Raw genomic sequence first — 17,541 nt, 5'->3', positions numbered from 1 at the left:
AGCTCCTGTTTCTTCTGTGTTCTGTACCTCCCTGTCCTCTCGGTGCACCGCCTCTTCCACTGTTTCCTCCCTTCAGCTCTTCAAGTCTTCTGTTTCTACAGTTTTCTGCGCCTCCTTTTCATTCTTTCTCTCCATCTGTGATATGCCCCCCTCCTTGTCGGCGTCCTCCTCCTCCGTCCTCTACAATACTCTTTTACTCCCCGGTACAACCACCTTGCTCTCCACCTCTACAGCACCCGGCACCTCCTCGTCCATCTTCATAGCATTCACCTTCTCCTCTTCCCAGACTCACACCACTGCAGCAGGCAGGTGTGCATTTCACACACTATTTGTTTCCCTGTTTTGTCATTCTACCAAGCTCCAGCGGTCATCATTAATAACCCCAGTACCTCTCGCTGCCTGTTTCTGTGTCTCCGGGCTGATGTTTCCTCCAGCCTGTTGGCAGTGCTGCCAGGCTTGGGGCCTCTGGGTGCGCAGAAAGATGGAGGAGTTCGATCAGTCCAGACACACAGGATGTTAAATCCAAGCAGCACACGGTGACGCAAAAAGCAAAAGCTCTCCGAGTTCTGAGGAACACGACTACGAATACTCTCTCGTCCTGTACACAATGGTTAAGAAAATAAGTATTATGAAGGGGTGTAGCAATTAATTACATTCATGTCATCCTGTTTAAAGGCTGTTAATAAATACATTTAGAGCACATTCTCCACGCTGACCATAAATCTCAGTTAAATGTGTTCATATTATTATTATTATTTTGTGACGTCACTGTTCCTTTGGAAGCCAGTCATGGTCCAGTACGCAACTTACACTGATTTAAAGGCTCCAGTTGACATTTCATTGAGAATGGTCTTATTAGCATCATGTGTCCTGTTACAATTGTGAAGTAAAACATATTTTGTATATCTGATGTGTCTTTGTGGAGTAATGTCTCAAAACACGTCTGAAGGGATCTTCAAGCTCCAACGCTAACTAGTCTCCACCAACAACTCTTGTCTTTTTTATTAGCAAAGAGGCTTCTGTTTTTTGCTGACCTCCAGAGGTTTAACATCCCTGCTTGCTGCAGAGACGTACAGTTGTGCTCTGGCACCTGGTTCCATCACTGTTGGGTGAGTTTACAGGTGTACAAAGCTCACTGCTGACCCTGAAACAGGTAAAGAAACTTTCAACCAGAGAAGGCAGCAATATTCTGCTTTTCAGCCTGGTGTTGTGCTCCTCTCTGACTTGTCTGTAACAGCAACAATGAGTGTGAGTGAAAATAATCACTCCCCTACCGCAAGCACTTCAACAAGACCAAGGTGCAACTCTCTATTTTAATGTTTCAGTTTTCCTGTTATACGTCTAATTTTCAGCTTGCAGCTTTTGGTTGTGTAGATTAATCAGACGCCCACATTAAACTGTAGCATTCCAGCGTCATCAGCCAATAAAAACTGATTACTAATCATTGAGTTTTAGTTATTTAAACTTTAGTCATTTCCAGCTGTTGAATTAATTGGATTCAACAGGGAATTGGATTCAATAAAATCAAGCCACATCGGTGAAGAGGATGACGTTTTACTCCCCTGGATTTCAAAAAGTATGTGTGTTTTTCTATGTTAGCCACATAGTGGACGGACAGGTCATCGAGGTGGTTGTTATTTTCTGTAAACAATGTGCACTGGGACAGTCTGGAGTCAATAGTGTGGGATAACACCAGATTTGCTGCCAACCTTTGATTGTGTCTTTGCCTAATATCATTTCCTGCACCGGGCAACTGTTCCCCTACGGCCACAGCAACAAATACAATCAACAGCCCTAAGTAGTTTATTTCAGATACCATATATTCACTTGTGGTGATTTTGCAACTCCCACACAAGGACATTAGTTTCCTTTCAAGAGAGGCTTTTGTAATGCTCTGGACTATTACATCAGACATTTTTTAAACTTTAAAAGGAAGGGAAAGTGCTTATCAGATTGGTCATGACTGAAGCCAGACGCACAGATAATGTGTTTCTCTAAATCCAACCTAATTTCCAGCTGCACTGTTTGCCTCTGGCATCAGAATTACCAAAACTCAGTCGCCACACCCTGTGGACTCACATCCTGTTCTACTGATTCACAGAAACAGAGCCCACAGTGAGATACTGAGGAAATGTGTTCCACTTTTTATCATCTGCTTTATGACAGCAGCCTTTCTTCACAGTTAAACTGTGCCCAAACAGGGTCGTATGTTCTTACTTCCTTTCTTACTCCACACTCCCTTAAGCCTTCCTCTTTTCCTTCTGTTTCCAGCACTTCCTCTATCCTCCTAATGCTCCTCTCCTTCTTTATGTTGGTTTTCATTCTCCACATCTTCCTTCTCTTTATCCATGCCTTCCTTCCCTCCTCCCTGCATGCTCACAGCCTGGTTCAGTGAGGTCATGAAGGGATCGGTGTCCCTTGGCCTCTGTGAGGCAGTGTCCGGTTGGTGTAATTATGATGGATGGAGTAATTTCCAGAGGCGCCTTTTGCCAAGAGGGTTGAGCCCACCATGCTTTCTCTCAGCTTTAATGACTTTTTAATAGAGCTCACTCCCAAACCTACATCACACAGTGCCAGTGAGAGCCATCGACAAATCACTGCTGTTAAAGCAGGTAATGGCACAGCAGGACATGGGTGGTCCGGGCTCTTTAAAAGCAACTGCCCCCTTAGGTAACAACAGCTCTCTGTAGATGTGTGGTTGGCTCCCTGTTACTGGATCCACAGTAAGTTGGACTCCCCGACTTTAGAATAACCTGCCTGAGGAGCTTAGGCTGACGAATCCATTAAAGAACCTTTTAAAAAAAAATTACAAGCAGTGCTTCTCTTTTTGAGTTAGCATCTGGAACTTCGTCAGCCATTTTCATTACTGAACATTGCACTTAACTGTCGTTGGGTCCAGTGGTGGTGTGGTTTACACAGTTCAGAGAAGACTTAAAGAAAAGGGACAGAGGACAACACGTCTCTTCTATTTGAGGTGCTTAGTTTGGTCAGAAAAATTACCCGTTGGGTTTAGGGAAGGACCGTGCTTTGGGTTGAACACGGTGCTTAGTCTTTAAGGTTAGGGGCTCTATGTAGTCATGGTAACAATAATAAACATGTGTTCAAGGTAAGGGAACCACTGTGGTGATGCTTTATAAGAAAAAAATAATGGACTTGAAATAATTGACTTTTGGTTTGAAACATAGATGTGTTGTGACCCCACAAGTGAAGCCAATCTAGCCAACCCCCGGGTGGCTGGCTGCAGTATGGGTCATTACCCCCAACCCTGCATCAGCGTATATGTCAGGGGTGTCCAAACTTTTTTCACTGAGGGCCACATACAGAAAAACATACAAAGGACTGGGCCTCTCACTTGAAGTGAGCTATATTACTAACTTTAATCCACTAGAGGTGATGTATATCGCCTCACCTCTAGTGGATTAAAGTTGGCAAAATCAATCAAATGTAGGTAAATTCTGCTTGATAACTGAATATGATTCAAGAAAAAAAAACAGCCTTTCCATTAGTGGGCTTTCATTTATTAGTTGTGGTCCAAGCTGGTCTTTGCCTTGTAGGCTCTTGTTCAGGTGATCAGTGAGATCCACTAAACATGCCAACCAGAGAGGGTCACTGAGCTCATGAAGAGGTCCTTCTCTCTTCAAAATTGGTCCATTTCTGATCTCAGGGAATAAAACCGCTGCAGCACAGAGCCATGACTTAGCCAGCGCACATGAAAATGGTAGAGCAGCCACCCCCCCCCCCCCAACACCAGCACCAGCATCAGCATCAGCATCAGAGAGGGAAGCTTGAAATAGTCTGTGCTAGAGTCCTGGTGCTCGAATTAACAGCCTTACCTTACACCGTAGAGGCGATTCCTTTGAGCTCGCCTGTCCCAGCTGGAGCTCCATCCGTCGTACCTCCACACAGCTCGTCCCATTTAAGTCCCATCATGCCAACTGCACCTGGCACAGCTTCAAAAACATCCTCACCCGTCGTGGTTCTCTTTAGACTGCTGACATCAAGCAGCTCCTCCGTAATGCAGAAGTGATCGTCATTAGTTATTAACTGAGCTCTCATCGCACAGCTTGTCTCAAACTTTCTACACTCGCTCTCTTACGTTTCCTTCATTCCGCCATGTTGGGTCACCTGTAGCACATTTCTTCTTCTATTACTCATTTTATAGAAAAGCTGCCTCGTTCAAGACAGTTACTCCACCTAGAGGTGAGACTAAGAAGTACAACACAGTCCAGCGCAAGTTCCATGTGGATGATCCAGTTACATTTTTAGAATTTCCTGCGACCAATAAAAATTGGACCACGGGCCGCAGTTGGCCCGCGGGCCGTAGTTTGGACACCCCTGGTATATGTCAAATACATTTTTCCCAAAGATGGTCTCTGTCATTTTATGTAGTTCTTTTTAATCTGATGTATGTTCAAGTGTTCATTTAGCCAGTTTGGTGTTAATTATTTGATACTATAAAGATGTGGTGTGACATCATGACAGGTAATGTAACCCTACACGGCCGTGTATCGATGCTGCACAGGATAGCCAGGATCCAGGATATTTTGGCTTCATTTCTGTACGGTGGGATGAAGTGCAGCTGTGTCATCCATCCTTATACATAGTCTATGGTTCGCCCACTAAAAACTTCACCCCACTTCCTCTTTTGCTTGAATCATAATTATCATGGCCAGCAGAGGATTTTGTCAATTGAAATCAAACATGAAACTTGTCATTTGGGGGCTTTTGCTGATACGACTGATGAGTTAGTTAAAGTGCCTTTGGGTACACTGATTATTTGTGTGTTCCTTTAAAACAATTTTTCGAACTGATCCAGAATTCCTTATAGCTATGGCAAATGTCTGCAAGTCATCTGCATAGAAATGCTTATGTCGTGAAGGCAGTCCTATTGGTATATGCATGTAAGTGACAAAAGGGTTTGAGCTTGATAGTGACTCTTATGGAAACTCTTGAGTTATCTTTTAAAACACTGACTGCACATGTTTTCAAACCATCTGCAGATGAGAACTACAAACAATAGGCTGAGCGGAAACAGGTCAACATCAGGACATTTGTCTTCCAACAGTCACAATGTCTCTGATGAGCAGCATGAATCTTATTTTTATTGCTGTTGTTAATATCACATACATTTTTAAATAATGCAGATCTTTAAAAAAAAGGATCACTGTCTACACAAGCAAATTAATGCGTGATAATAAAATTAAAAGGAAAAATCAAATTAGTTGTGACATGAAATTACATTTTATCCTGATGCCCACAATGCTAGTATATTAAAAAATGTATTAGTCTGTTGGTGATATCAAATATGAACTGTTACTGGAGATATTAAGGATTCCACACAACTAAAAAGCTTCTTTGAATAATTTGATCGGTTTCTCTTTTTTTTGCAGAGAAACACCAAGTAAAATGTACATTTTCTGTTGAACAATACGGCAGCAGTGTGTTCCTGCACCGAGCATACAAGTAGTTAATTATGTGAGGTTACTTGAGACTTGCTCTTAAATGTTACCCTCACACTTGGCAAAATGTGGAGACAGAGGAATAATCATTATCTTATGAATAATAATCATTTTAACCTTTATTTGCCCAAGCAAGCAAGTACGATCTCTGTCTCAGCAATATTCTGCATCACACACCCACATCCACACCAGGCTTCTGACCAGTATAACCACAGTGGTATTTCACTTGCCATCGAGCAGCTCTACTAAAGTAGAGGTTATGTGTCTTGCTCAAGGCACTTCAGCAACTTCAACAATAGCAACTGAGGCATCCATTAGTTAGAGTGTCCACCTTTAAAGATGGGCCAGTTCTCACAGCAGCATACCTGGGAGCACAAACTATACTATTATGAAAAGTAAATAAAAGAGAACATTTAAAAGGGACTGGACCTGTTGGCCCGACCCAGCTCACCTGTCCAGGTGCTGCCCTGTGGTGTCCTGACTGATCTGGTGGGGGCTCAGGCCGGAGGCACTGCAGCTGCCTCTGGACATGCTTGGCCACCTCGCTCTCGACCAACTTCCCTGTAGCCTCACCCCAAACATTTTCTCCCTTTTCCTTCTCATCTCCCTGCATGGTGTAAATATATATAACTTTTTTGTTTCATCTGACGTTGATACACTGTATATATCATAGTATAAATCCTGCCAAGCCTGATGAATTCCCTTAATGACCCCAAACACCCACAGTACACAGGTGTTTTCGCTTAAGTGGCTAATTACGCCTCTCCTCAGGACTGTGTGGGCACCTAAGAATGTGTTTGATTGACATCTCCCTGACTGTTGCTCCTATTATGCCAGGACAACATGGAGTTGTAGCAAACATCAATCATAAATCAGCCAGAATAAATGAAAAGACCTGTGCAGGGCCTTCAAGCTCATCATTCTCTCAGGATTTCCCTTCAGCAGACTGAGAGATTGAAAAATGACCACAGACTGTCAAAAGAAAATACAAAGCTAATTAATTCACTAATGATACACTAAAATCTCAAATCTTGTCAGAGATGATTCTTTGCTGTACAATAGCAAGCTGCAAAAAAGAAAAGAAAGAAGAAGAAGCGTGTGGGGGGGGGGGGGAATATATACTCTGATACTTCTGGTGAGGGTGAGGTGAAAAATGCTTTGCCTATATATTTTCAGTGACTGCTCTTACTTTGGTGGCCTTAGTCTTATCCGAGCTGATTTATTAGGTCTTAAATAGTGGATCACTCAGAGTAGAAACACCAAAAGGGTTGTCCTTTGTCGGCTCAGCATATTGTTCGCCAAGATATGCCGTGACTGATGTCTCTGTGTTGATTTGAGCAGCGCACAGTCTGTGTGGTGAAGAGACGGAGCTCTGGCTTGAGGTGGGACACACTTGGGTGTGATTCACCACAGAGTGAATCAGTGAACTCCAGCCGTGGATTCAAGGGCTTCTTCATAGACTGTGGCGCATCAGTTGGCTGGTCTTCTTGTCAGCGCTCAGTGAGACGACCTTGTGCTGTTTGAGCATCATCTTGTGATGAGCGTCGAACCTGGCTGGTGACTCTGCCGTCAGCCTGAGCTCCGGCAGGTGATGCTCCAACTGAGCAGCAGTATAATCCCTCTTGTTTTTCCAGGAGTAAGCAGGACGTAAATTAAAATGTAAAACATTAAGTCAAAATGTGTAACATTAAACAAGTCAGATGTTACATAACATTAAATAAAGAAGATTGCATGCATTAGATTTTATTTTTTATTTTTTGTACTGATTCATTCTTTCAGATTTATTTACCACTGTCACAGTTACTCAGATACATTTGGCAGTGAGGCAATGAAACAGTTAGACAGGAGACCACTTACCAACTGCTGACTGCTGACTGCAGCCCAAAGCACTGCAGTCGGGTCCAGTGGTTTAGTGAAGCGGCCTTCAGTATCTGACCCACTGTCAGTTGCAATGCACACTTATCTGTCTTGACTCAGCTCCCAGGATGCCAGGGTCCCAGGAAGGCTTTGGGCCGTAACCTCGCCTGCATCTTCCTCAGGGAAGTGAGCTCTTTGTAGGCTTTTACTCTCAGGACTGGTGATGGTTATTCGTCTTCAGCAGAAAGGATTCAAATATAAGTGATGAATAATGTTGAAATAATTAGAATTTAAACTTTTGGTGGTTCTTCTGCTGGTACTGAGACACAGTTTAGTCCTACACCACCACCTCCTCCTCATGAATCTATAGGTTGCATTGGGCTCAGCTGGACGGACGCTGTGTGACAGATTCAGATGTTCGCTCCCATTTCTTGTAACTGTCGGCCTAGTTTGGTGACTTTACTGTGTCACCATTCACACCCTCCACTCCTTGACATAAATATCTCATGAGTGTGTTTGTGTCTCCTCCACCGACACACAAATAAACCACAGCCATTAACTCACGCGTAATTTGCTCTTTAGAACAAGCAGAATCTCCAAACCCCAAACCTCGCTGTGGTCGAGCAGCGCGCGGCAACCCGAGACATGAAAGCAGCTGGTCAGCAAATTGTCTCGGTCCTCCACCTCTTCTCTACATCAGCCCATCTCCTCCTCACCACCACAATGCTGAGCTGTGGACTTGTGGCCTGTAAAGAGGTTTAGGTGCAAACAAACAGCCCATTTAGTAGCCCCCCCCCCTACATTTAGGCCGTCATTATGGCCCTCAAGGCCCTGGCTCAGCACTGAATTATGAATTAAGTTGTCAGGAGAGCCTCTGCTTATGAGCAGAGGGGGTCATTTAAATTTAATTTGAAAAGGGATTCTGTTAAGAATGTATGCTCAGCAACCTCCTGTGGAACTTCTCCATCAGAGTGAAGAGGGGTAAGTACTGACAAGGGCAAATGAAATAAAAATGGCTGGAAGAGCATTGACTAGCTATAATAATGCATAGTGCATGATGGGATGAAAGCTACAAGACATCGACATTACCAGAAACGGCATTCAAAATCATTATCAAAGGCTGAGTCGATTTCTGGGGTTGTTTTTTGTAGTCAGGCTGTTCTTTGGCTGCCAGATGTCTTTCATGAGGTGTTGCTTCAACTCGGAGCATTTAAAGTTCTGCTGAGATGGATGTAGCTCACCAGCCCCCCAGGATCTCAGTGCTGGTTTTTTGTGATTATTGCTGCCCATAATCAGGAAATATACAGCGGCTTTTCCAAATGATTGTGCTAAAATTCGACTATTTGTGTGTGTGTGTGTGTGTGTGTTTTGTGGTACACTGCACTTTTAAAACATTTAAAAATATTCCAGATTGTTATTTATTAATTTCAGCAATGTCTTTTTTTCCACCATGTTGTGTAAAATTGCCATTAGGCTCCATGAAAAAAATAGTAACCTAAAATTTGGCCTGAGAAAAGCTGAGTCCTTTTCACTGTAGTTCCAAGAACATTTGTTTGTGGAGATTAATCTCGGTTTGATTTTCATGTGACTTACTTGGCACAATCACTAAAACTGGCAAGCATCCTTCCCATTTGTACGGAGGCTGAGAGAACTCAACACGCTGCTGCAACTTAAGAGACAGAAATAGACGAAAAAACAAGTAAAGGCAGAAAAAAATCTTCTCCATTGTGATGACACGTTGGCAATATTTATTTTAAAAAAGGCAAATAGATAAAAAGAAATCAGGAAAATTAAGAAAAACCTTTGCCAGACTGGCAACACACTGAGCAAAAACAACATGAAAACATGCTGTGTATTCATGTTGTTGTCATTTGTGCATAACTTTTATTATGAATTGGTACTAAATATACAAAGACTGATTGGTGTGTACTCTCGCCATCACTGAAAATGAGGGCAGGCCCTCTCCTTGAGATCTAAATAAAGTTTGAATGAATGAATTAATGAATGCCGAACAACCTCTATAGCTTGTTTTATTGACTGTTTTACACCGTCACTGGCTGCTGACTCCTCTTAACCTGCCAATAGGAGCCATAAGTTAACAACAATGCTTCGGTTTGACATCAGAGCAAAAGACAACCAGCTAGACTGAAAACAAGCCTTGACAGATTGATTCCATACCTGACATGATCCACTCCAGTCACACAACATACTACATGAATAAATCCCCATTTTGGCCTTCGCAGCCACCGTGACTGTGAGTGAGCCGGTGTTAATAAGTGTTGTGTCGAAGTCTGTCAGTGTTTCTCATCTGAAGAGATCTGAACTCTACTGACTGCACTTTTCCAGTTATTTATATGTTGAGCAGCTTTTAGGGTCCCCTGGAAGTTTCTAGTTTAACTCTGATGTTGTGTGAACCACTTGCAGCAAGTCTGTTTGCCTGTATTTTCTGTTTTCTCGTTTTTTTTTAGTGTTTCTCTGCTGTGCATGCATTCATTTTCTTGTGTTTTGACTATTTGCTTGTGCTAAAACACAAAAATCTGACTCTTGGCTCCATCATACATTTGATCAAAAGGCCAAGATCCAGGCAGATATTGCAGGGACAGGTTGACTTGCCTCATAAATGTGATCCTTCACCATCTCACCTTACTTCTCACGTGTCTGATGAATTTCACATGACTTTATTGGCTCAGATGTGACCCTAAATGTAAAGGACCCACAGAGGTTATGATACATTGATGGAAAGTAAACGTTCTTACTGATTTCTGGCGGGGAAGAAGCCGAGGTGAAGCAATAGTTCAACAGGCAGGCAGCATTAAAATGAGTATTCTGCACTGGCAGCCACCATGCATGCAGTATGCAACACAGTCTAACATAGTCCCCGAGGCCTTCCTATCAAAAGTGCTGTGTCTTTTATCATTTCAGAAATGTTCAGCAGCACTTTGAAGGAAAGATACAGATGACTGCGCCGTCTGGGGAGTAGAGTGCTGTGCTGTTTGCAGTCTCTGTTAACGATGACAGCGCCGTCTTACATGATCCTAAGTGCCACCGTCGCTACTAACAACCTTCCACACTTTGACTTTCCTACCTTTCTGCCAGATGTTTGGTCCTGCTGCAGCATCTGTTGTCCCTTCGATCCCAGGGGACGTCGGACAGGAGCTGCTGCCAAAGCAGAACCATCCAGAAACCCCTCGGGGACCATTGATCGTCATTAGAAAGGTCTTTGGAAGGGGACTCGCCCCTTCACAGGCCACTGCCAGAAATTATCCAGACCAATCAATGAACAGGCCGCATGTGAACGCATGTGTGAAGGTTTCCGTTTTATCTCTACCCTTATCTAAAGACCAGTCATCTGATCTGGCAGTCGTTCTACGTTTGTAGCTCCCTGATCACCATGAAATCAAACACCTCTGTCTCCTCTCTTTATGCATTATTATACAGCATTGAACCAGTGAACTTGTTCCAGCCTTCCTTCCATATGCTACAAGTGACCTGGAGGTGTGATGACGCTCCGGTCCAGCTGGTGGTTGGTGATGAACCGCTAACCCCAGCAGCCAATCACACGGCCCGCGGGCTAGAAGGAGAGGGGTGGGAGGGCTGCTGTGTGGGGGGGTGATGGTGATGGAGGAAGTCGGGGTCGGTAAAAGGGTCGTCCGTCCTGACACGATGCCAACTTACCACACAGTAGGTTATGACCTTAACCCTCCTACTGTCCATTCACACTCTCTTTCTCCTCACCGCGCCTCCAACCCCAACACCCCGTTTGTCATCCATCCATCCATCCATCCATCCTCCACCTGCCCCCACCCAACCCACTCAGCAGTCTGTTTTGGATTGACAGCTCCCAGGGAATGGGGGGGGGGGGACGCAAAGGAGGTGGCGGATCCAGACAGTCAGAGGAGGGGAGGAGGATTCACTCTGCAGGCCGGAGGTCTGCCTGCCAGACACAGTATGAACGGATCTGCGTGTGTGCGAATGACAGTGTGTGTGTGTGTTGCAGGGGGTGAGGCAGACGGGATGAGGGGGAGGAGGGTTGGATGAGAGAAGGGAAGAAAAAATAAGACAAGCAAGAAGTAAATAAATAGAGGAAGAGTACAGGAAAGCAGTGTTTAAGACATACCCACCCATCCATTCTACAAACGTATAAATGACAAACTGTGTATAAAAAGAGATTCATTAGATCACATGTGCAGAGTTTACAAAGCAGAACAAACAAATGTAAAAATCTATGATACATTCATAATAAAAATGACTGAGCAGACACAGCTTTGGATGGAGGGATGGGAAAGAGGAAGGCGAGAAGGAAGGATAGATGGAGGTGTGGAGGACTAAAGCTTCCTCCTGCAGAGTGGAGACTGGGACAGGAGGAAGCAGGAGGAGCGTCTGCCATCTCCAACTGTTCCATCCCGACAACATCGCACACAATCTCTCGCTCTGTCCTAATACATGCAGATTCACTCGAGCTCGACTCACACAAAGCAGGAAGAGCCAAAAGTGAAATATGAAACATTTAGTCTGATAATTTAATAGGTTGCTTCAGCTAAAGACACAGCACCGCAGCACACTAACTCTGTCGCATATAGATCATCTATCCTTAATTCACACATTTACATTTTTCAACACTAAGCTTTCCCATTTGAAAAAATATGCACTTGGAAATATGGTCCAGGAAAAAAAAAAAAACCTATTTATCACTGATATGTATCTGTGTACATGTTCTCTCTTGGATCATTAGACCTCTGCAACATAACCTGCTCTTCAATGCGACTGCTGAACAGCGGCCACTGTGGCCACAGGTGGTAACTACAGGATCACGGCCCACTTCAATTAGCATTCATTTGCCCAAATCCTCCATCATAAATTACCTTAATGGGTCGAATGACTGCGTGTATGTGACGAGGTTTAGTTGTAGTGACAAACCAGCTAAAACATTATCATTTGACTCTGAGGTTACCCACAGCTCAGGTGTCTTTTAACACGTTTGTTTTTCTAAAACAACAAACCCACATAAATTACTGTTAAGGCATAAACTATACAGTACAATGCATGTAAACCTGAATTGCAATTGAGTATTTTGTGCATCCAGATAATGTACGTTTCAGACCATTTTTATATTATTAACTCTCTATTTCAAAGATTATTTTAACGTGTATGCAGGGATGTGATTTACGATGACGAGCATCTCACTCAAACACTCATCAAACACTGCAGAGGCCTGTTTCAGAGATGAAACCTGTGACTCACCTCTCCCCCATCCCCCCTCCATCCGCCCCCTCCCCATTCCAAATGACAGCACAGCTTTTAGGAAAATATACTCTACTTTGACTGTCTGCTTTTGAAGCTGTTTATCCAGCCAGTGGAAGGACAGAAATCATATTTCTATGACACGACAGACCTTAGCGAGAGTAACAGGTCGCCGAAAAATACAGCTCCTCCTCCTCCTCCTCCTCCTCCCATCACCTCCTCCTCCAGCCTGCCACCACGGCTGTTAGAAAGCCTTCAGCAGTGCAGCGGGTGCTGCATTTGTTGCATTTTCTCTAAACACTGCCACGGTTAAAGAGTCTGCTCTCATAGTAGGAATACTTTGTTCTGGAAATGTATAACTGAGCACAGGATTCTGGGAGTTTCGTGGTGACGGCGCACTGGAAAAAACTGCGATTCGAGAAAGCTTGAGCATCCTGCTGGTGAAGCTTCCTACCATCAAAGCGTTCATGTCTGTCAGACATGAGAGCGGTACCTCCAGTGCTAGTTTAAGATATTAAAGGCCCTAAAAACATACCTTTGCTATCAGCCTCTTACTTTGAGCAGTGGTAGCCTACGTGAAGACACAACTTTCTGCCCAAATCAGAACACAGTTGGTTATTTCACTTGAGAAATGTGTTTGTATTTTTGTCTGTGGGGAGGTCAGGTGGAAAAGACGACACACAGATCACACACTTCTGTGCTCCAATCAGCATCTAACAACACGAGACTCAAAATGAAATGAAATGAAATCAAAATATTATGTTTTTTCCCACCGTGTTTGCTGCAGGTTCCACGTCAGATATCGTCAGTACATAGAGCTGAATATATAATCTAGCTAGCTACATTCTAACCGGCTTTTTCTAGTTGGTCTTTCATATGATCAAACCACAGCCACAAACACCTGACCAAGCAGATTAGCTGAGTTTATTATTAATCAACAAAAACGTAGTTTGTTGGATACATTTCTGAACTTCTAACTTTGATTGTTGAATATTTAAGCATGTTTTTCCATGGAATCATGAAGAAAATGTAAGATCTGAAATCACATTGTGGAGTTTTAATTTTTATATTTTTTTTCCCAGATATTGATTTGCTGACAGCTTCAATACATCTTACCAAGTCTTTCCCCCTTTCCACCCTGGTAGATTTCATGTTTAGTTTATCTCTACAGTTTTGCAGTATCTGGTAAGATGCTAAATTGCATTTTGTTTTACTGGTGCTTACTGTGTGCAATGACTGTAATGTTGAATCTTTTGTTAGGTGCTTAAGAAGCAGAAACAGTGGCGAGTGCACACACTTTAATGGTAGCTCACAAAAAAGCAAAACTCTGTTGGCAGACCTCTGTTTCAGTGGGTGCAGCTGTGTGAAGGCAAAGCAGGATGGGGCTGAAAGTGTGCGTGCTTAGCTGACTGTCACTGAATGATTAAGGGCAAGAAATATAGTGCAGTGCTGGTAGCATTGCATGGTGGGAGAGTGGGACTAAGGAGGGAGGTGCTTAAGGTGCTTAAGGTGGTCCAGCTCAGTCGGGATACAGAAGCCTTGCTTTGAGCTGCACTCCTTTACCTGCATGTTTCTGTGCTTTGTTGCGTGTTACATAAAGAGTCTTAATAAGCTGATTTATCAAACGTTTTGGTAAGCTGCTGTGAGCGACCGGCCCGCTTACTTTCCTCCCAGTAATAAGAGATTTGCATAAAATGAAAAAAGCTGCAGTGGGTAAACATAGTTGAGTGGGGTGGTTTTTATGGGAGTGGAGATGCAGAGCTGTCCTTTAATCTCACTAAGTCAGGCTGACTCCAAACAGAGCTGCCCTGTTTCCCACAGATGGCTGCTGTCTTCTGGAGCCAGCCGTTCTTTATAACTGCAGATGACACTGACAGGTCAGAGTGGAGAACTTTGACTCCGTGCTCTGTTGCTCTGAGCCCATTTTCACTGAACTGCCACCAAATTGTGTGGATTTTTATCAGTGCAGAATACAATTATAGCTATTTATAGAAGACTCGCTATGCAATATATGCATATGATGTGCCATCAAGCAAGTGAGGAAGTGATACAGCTCAGTATTTGGTACACTTACCCCTGACAGTGGCCGACAGTGCTAGAAGTGAGAGCAGGCCTACTATTCTTAGCACAGGTCACCCTAATGGAGCTGAGCCCCTCAGCCAAGCAGTGCCTTGCTCTGTGCATTGAACTTCAAAGGATCATCAGAATAAGGTTAAAAAAGTCAGTGGCTCCTTTAAAATCAGTCTGAAATCCCCAGTGAGAATGAGGCCAGTGTGGACGTGACAGTGTAGCGGAGCAGTAACATCCTCTGCTCTACGTGCAACAGTTTCCAAAGCTGCAGCAGGGCTTCAAAAGTGGCCATCAGCCACCTCCACGGGCCTCATCCGCGGCATTTACCGTCTCCCTTTTACCCTTTTCAGTGGCGAAAAATTGCAGGACCTTTCTGTTGACATTTGTTATCCTGGTGCTATCATGTGCTATTTAATTGGATGAAGAGGTAGACTGTGGCTCAGTCTCCGACAGGAGGAGATGCTTCACCGAAGTGAAGTCATGATCCTCTACCTGTGCAGGTGTTTCGCAATTGGCGAGTCTGTATCTGATACTGATGTTAATATCAACAGATATTAATCAACAGGGAAATCCCCATCATAAAACAAACCAATAGAGCTCATGATACACATTTTTCATTTTAATTTCTGTTTGGAGACAGTCGGGAATTAATCAATTAGCTCTAGAAAATCAGGAAAAAGATTTCACTTTAGTTCTCGAATACTAATCTGCCTGTGGAAACAAGTTGAATTATGCTCTGAGTCATCACAGTGAAATCATCAGGGGTGTCTCAATTTGGGGTTGGAGACCAAAAGTTTGCAAAGTGGGGCATGGAGGTAGAGGCAATAGAGGAAATCTAGTACGGAAGCCCACAGGGTACTATATTAAAATCATAATTTAAAGTTGAAAATGAAAATGTAATTGCACAATCGGATGTGGTCTGTGTTATTTGAGATAAATATTTAACAAAAATGCAATAATCCAATCTGCATTTTCATATTTAGATACGTGCATGGGCGTTCTACAACCACATTATAATGAAAATGGAATAACTGTTTGACATTTAATTTTCAAAGTAGCATCCTGCCGTACAGTGGACAATATTCAGGTGCTTATTCAAATTTTAAAGTTAAAATGCAATATAAATACTGCAATTTGATTTAATCAATTTGTCTTCTAACAATTTGAAAATGGAATTGAAAACAGCATTTGGCATTTCATTTTGAAAGACCTGACCTGGACAATATTCAAATGCAATCAGCCACACAGTGCCCCCAGTCTGTCGCATTTACATGTCACAGCGCTCTCTTGGCGTCAAAAGGAAAATGAAAATCCAATCTGTCAGTTCTCTCATTAATGTTGATCTTCAGTTAGGACGTCAGTCATTCTGTAGACAGGACACCGCCAGGAGCGGCCTCCCTGTTCACACCCAAAACACATTTTTACGCACAAGTCAACAAGCGATTCTGCTCCTCTGCTCTTTTCTAATCACAAAACAGCAGCGATACGTTTTACTTTTGACTTGTTTTTACGTTTATATTGCATTTTCATGTGTGCAAAATTATACTGTTATTGTGGAATTACATTTTCAATGTCAAGTTTACATTCATCATTTTAATATAATCCCCTTTGGGCTTCCGTAGCTGTGAGCTGCATTATGGGAAATGTAGGAGCCACGGTAGGGAGTGAAAATCTGTGCCTCTGCTGCTTGATTCTTGACCACTGTCTTTTTAATGTGTCACTTTCAAGTCCCCCAACTTTGTGACAGTACGACGTTGTATTGCTGGACTGCGCCTTTAAGTGCCAGTGAGAGATCATATAAAAGGGTTCAGACAAAAAACATTTCCTCCTTTTTAAAACTTTTAAGAAGTACTCAAAGGGTTTAGTATTGCACTTCCATGAAGTTGGGGGGGGGACTCACAAGAGACACATTTTAAAAGTTTTAGTCGCTTCAACATGTATCAGTCAGACCCTCCCTGATGGCATCATCAGGGTCATTTTCTGAGACGAGTCAAAGCTCCTCCAGAGACATGGAGGACATTTTAAAGTTTCAAAGTAGTACTTCACAGCACTATCAAATTGACTTTGACATGTAGCATTGATGGGGTGCCCCTTTAAAATGTGTCTGTCCTGCATTTATAGAGTTATGTCACAGCATGAGCAGCGCTGCAGCCCGACACTGAAGCAGGTCATGTGCTTTGCTCAAGGGCACGATGACAACCGGTTTTCCACGGACGGTATTGAGACATTTGGTCCCTTACAACTCCCTGATGGTTTCAGGATCCAGACTGGCAACCTTCTGATCCCAAGCCAATTCCCCTAACCTCTAAGGCCCTTTCACAACAAACTGGGTAAAGAGGCTTTCATCAGACTCCCCTTGGAGATGAAAGCAGCCACTGTTGCCTTTTTTTTTTTTTTTTTACCTGTGATTACACCTTGATTTGACGCCAGGTACAAGAACTGGGCAGAGGTTAGCAGGAGGGCAGCAGGAGGCCGTCAGCAGAGCAGTAAGCAGCTCTGTGTACAAACCAAAATTTCTTACAATTAGAAATAGCTTTTATTAGCTCATTCTGACCTTCACATCTCCCGACTGACGGAGCAACATAAAGAAAGGAATAAAATCAAAATAAAGATTTAAAAGATATAAAAATCTAATATCAACGTCTACAGTATTAATATCTCCGTGTCCTCGGAGACACAAATAGAAAGAACAGGCTGATCACAGAGAAAGGGCTGGGGAACATCAGGATGCGCTTTACCTAAGACAAATTATCGAAGCTATTCCAAAGGAACATTAGCCTGCTATGATGGATATTTGCAGTATGAGTAAGAGGAAGCCAAGTTGATCAGAAAAGCTCTCTCTGCAGTCTCCCACTCTGAGGTCACCACACAGGCGTAATTACACGGCTTCTCGCCGCGCTCCCCTGTGGCCGGT

The sequence above is a fragment of the Pempheris klunzingeri genome, chromosome 1 (genome assembly GCF_042242105.1).
Source record: "Pempheris klunzingeri isolate RE-2024b chromosome 1, fPemKlu1.hap1, whole genome shotgun sequence".
Lineage (NCBI taxonomy): Eukaryota > Metazoa > Chordata > Actinopteri > Acropomatiformes > Pempheridae > Pempheris > Pempheris klunzingeri.
Note: the sequence above shows the minus strand (reverse complement) of the source record.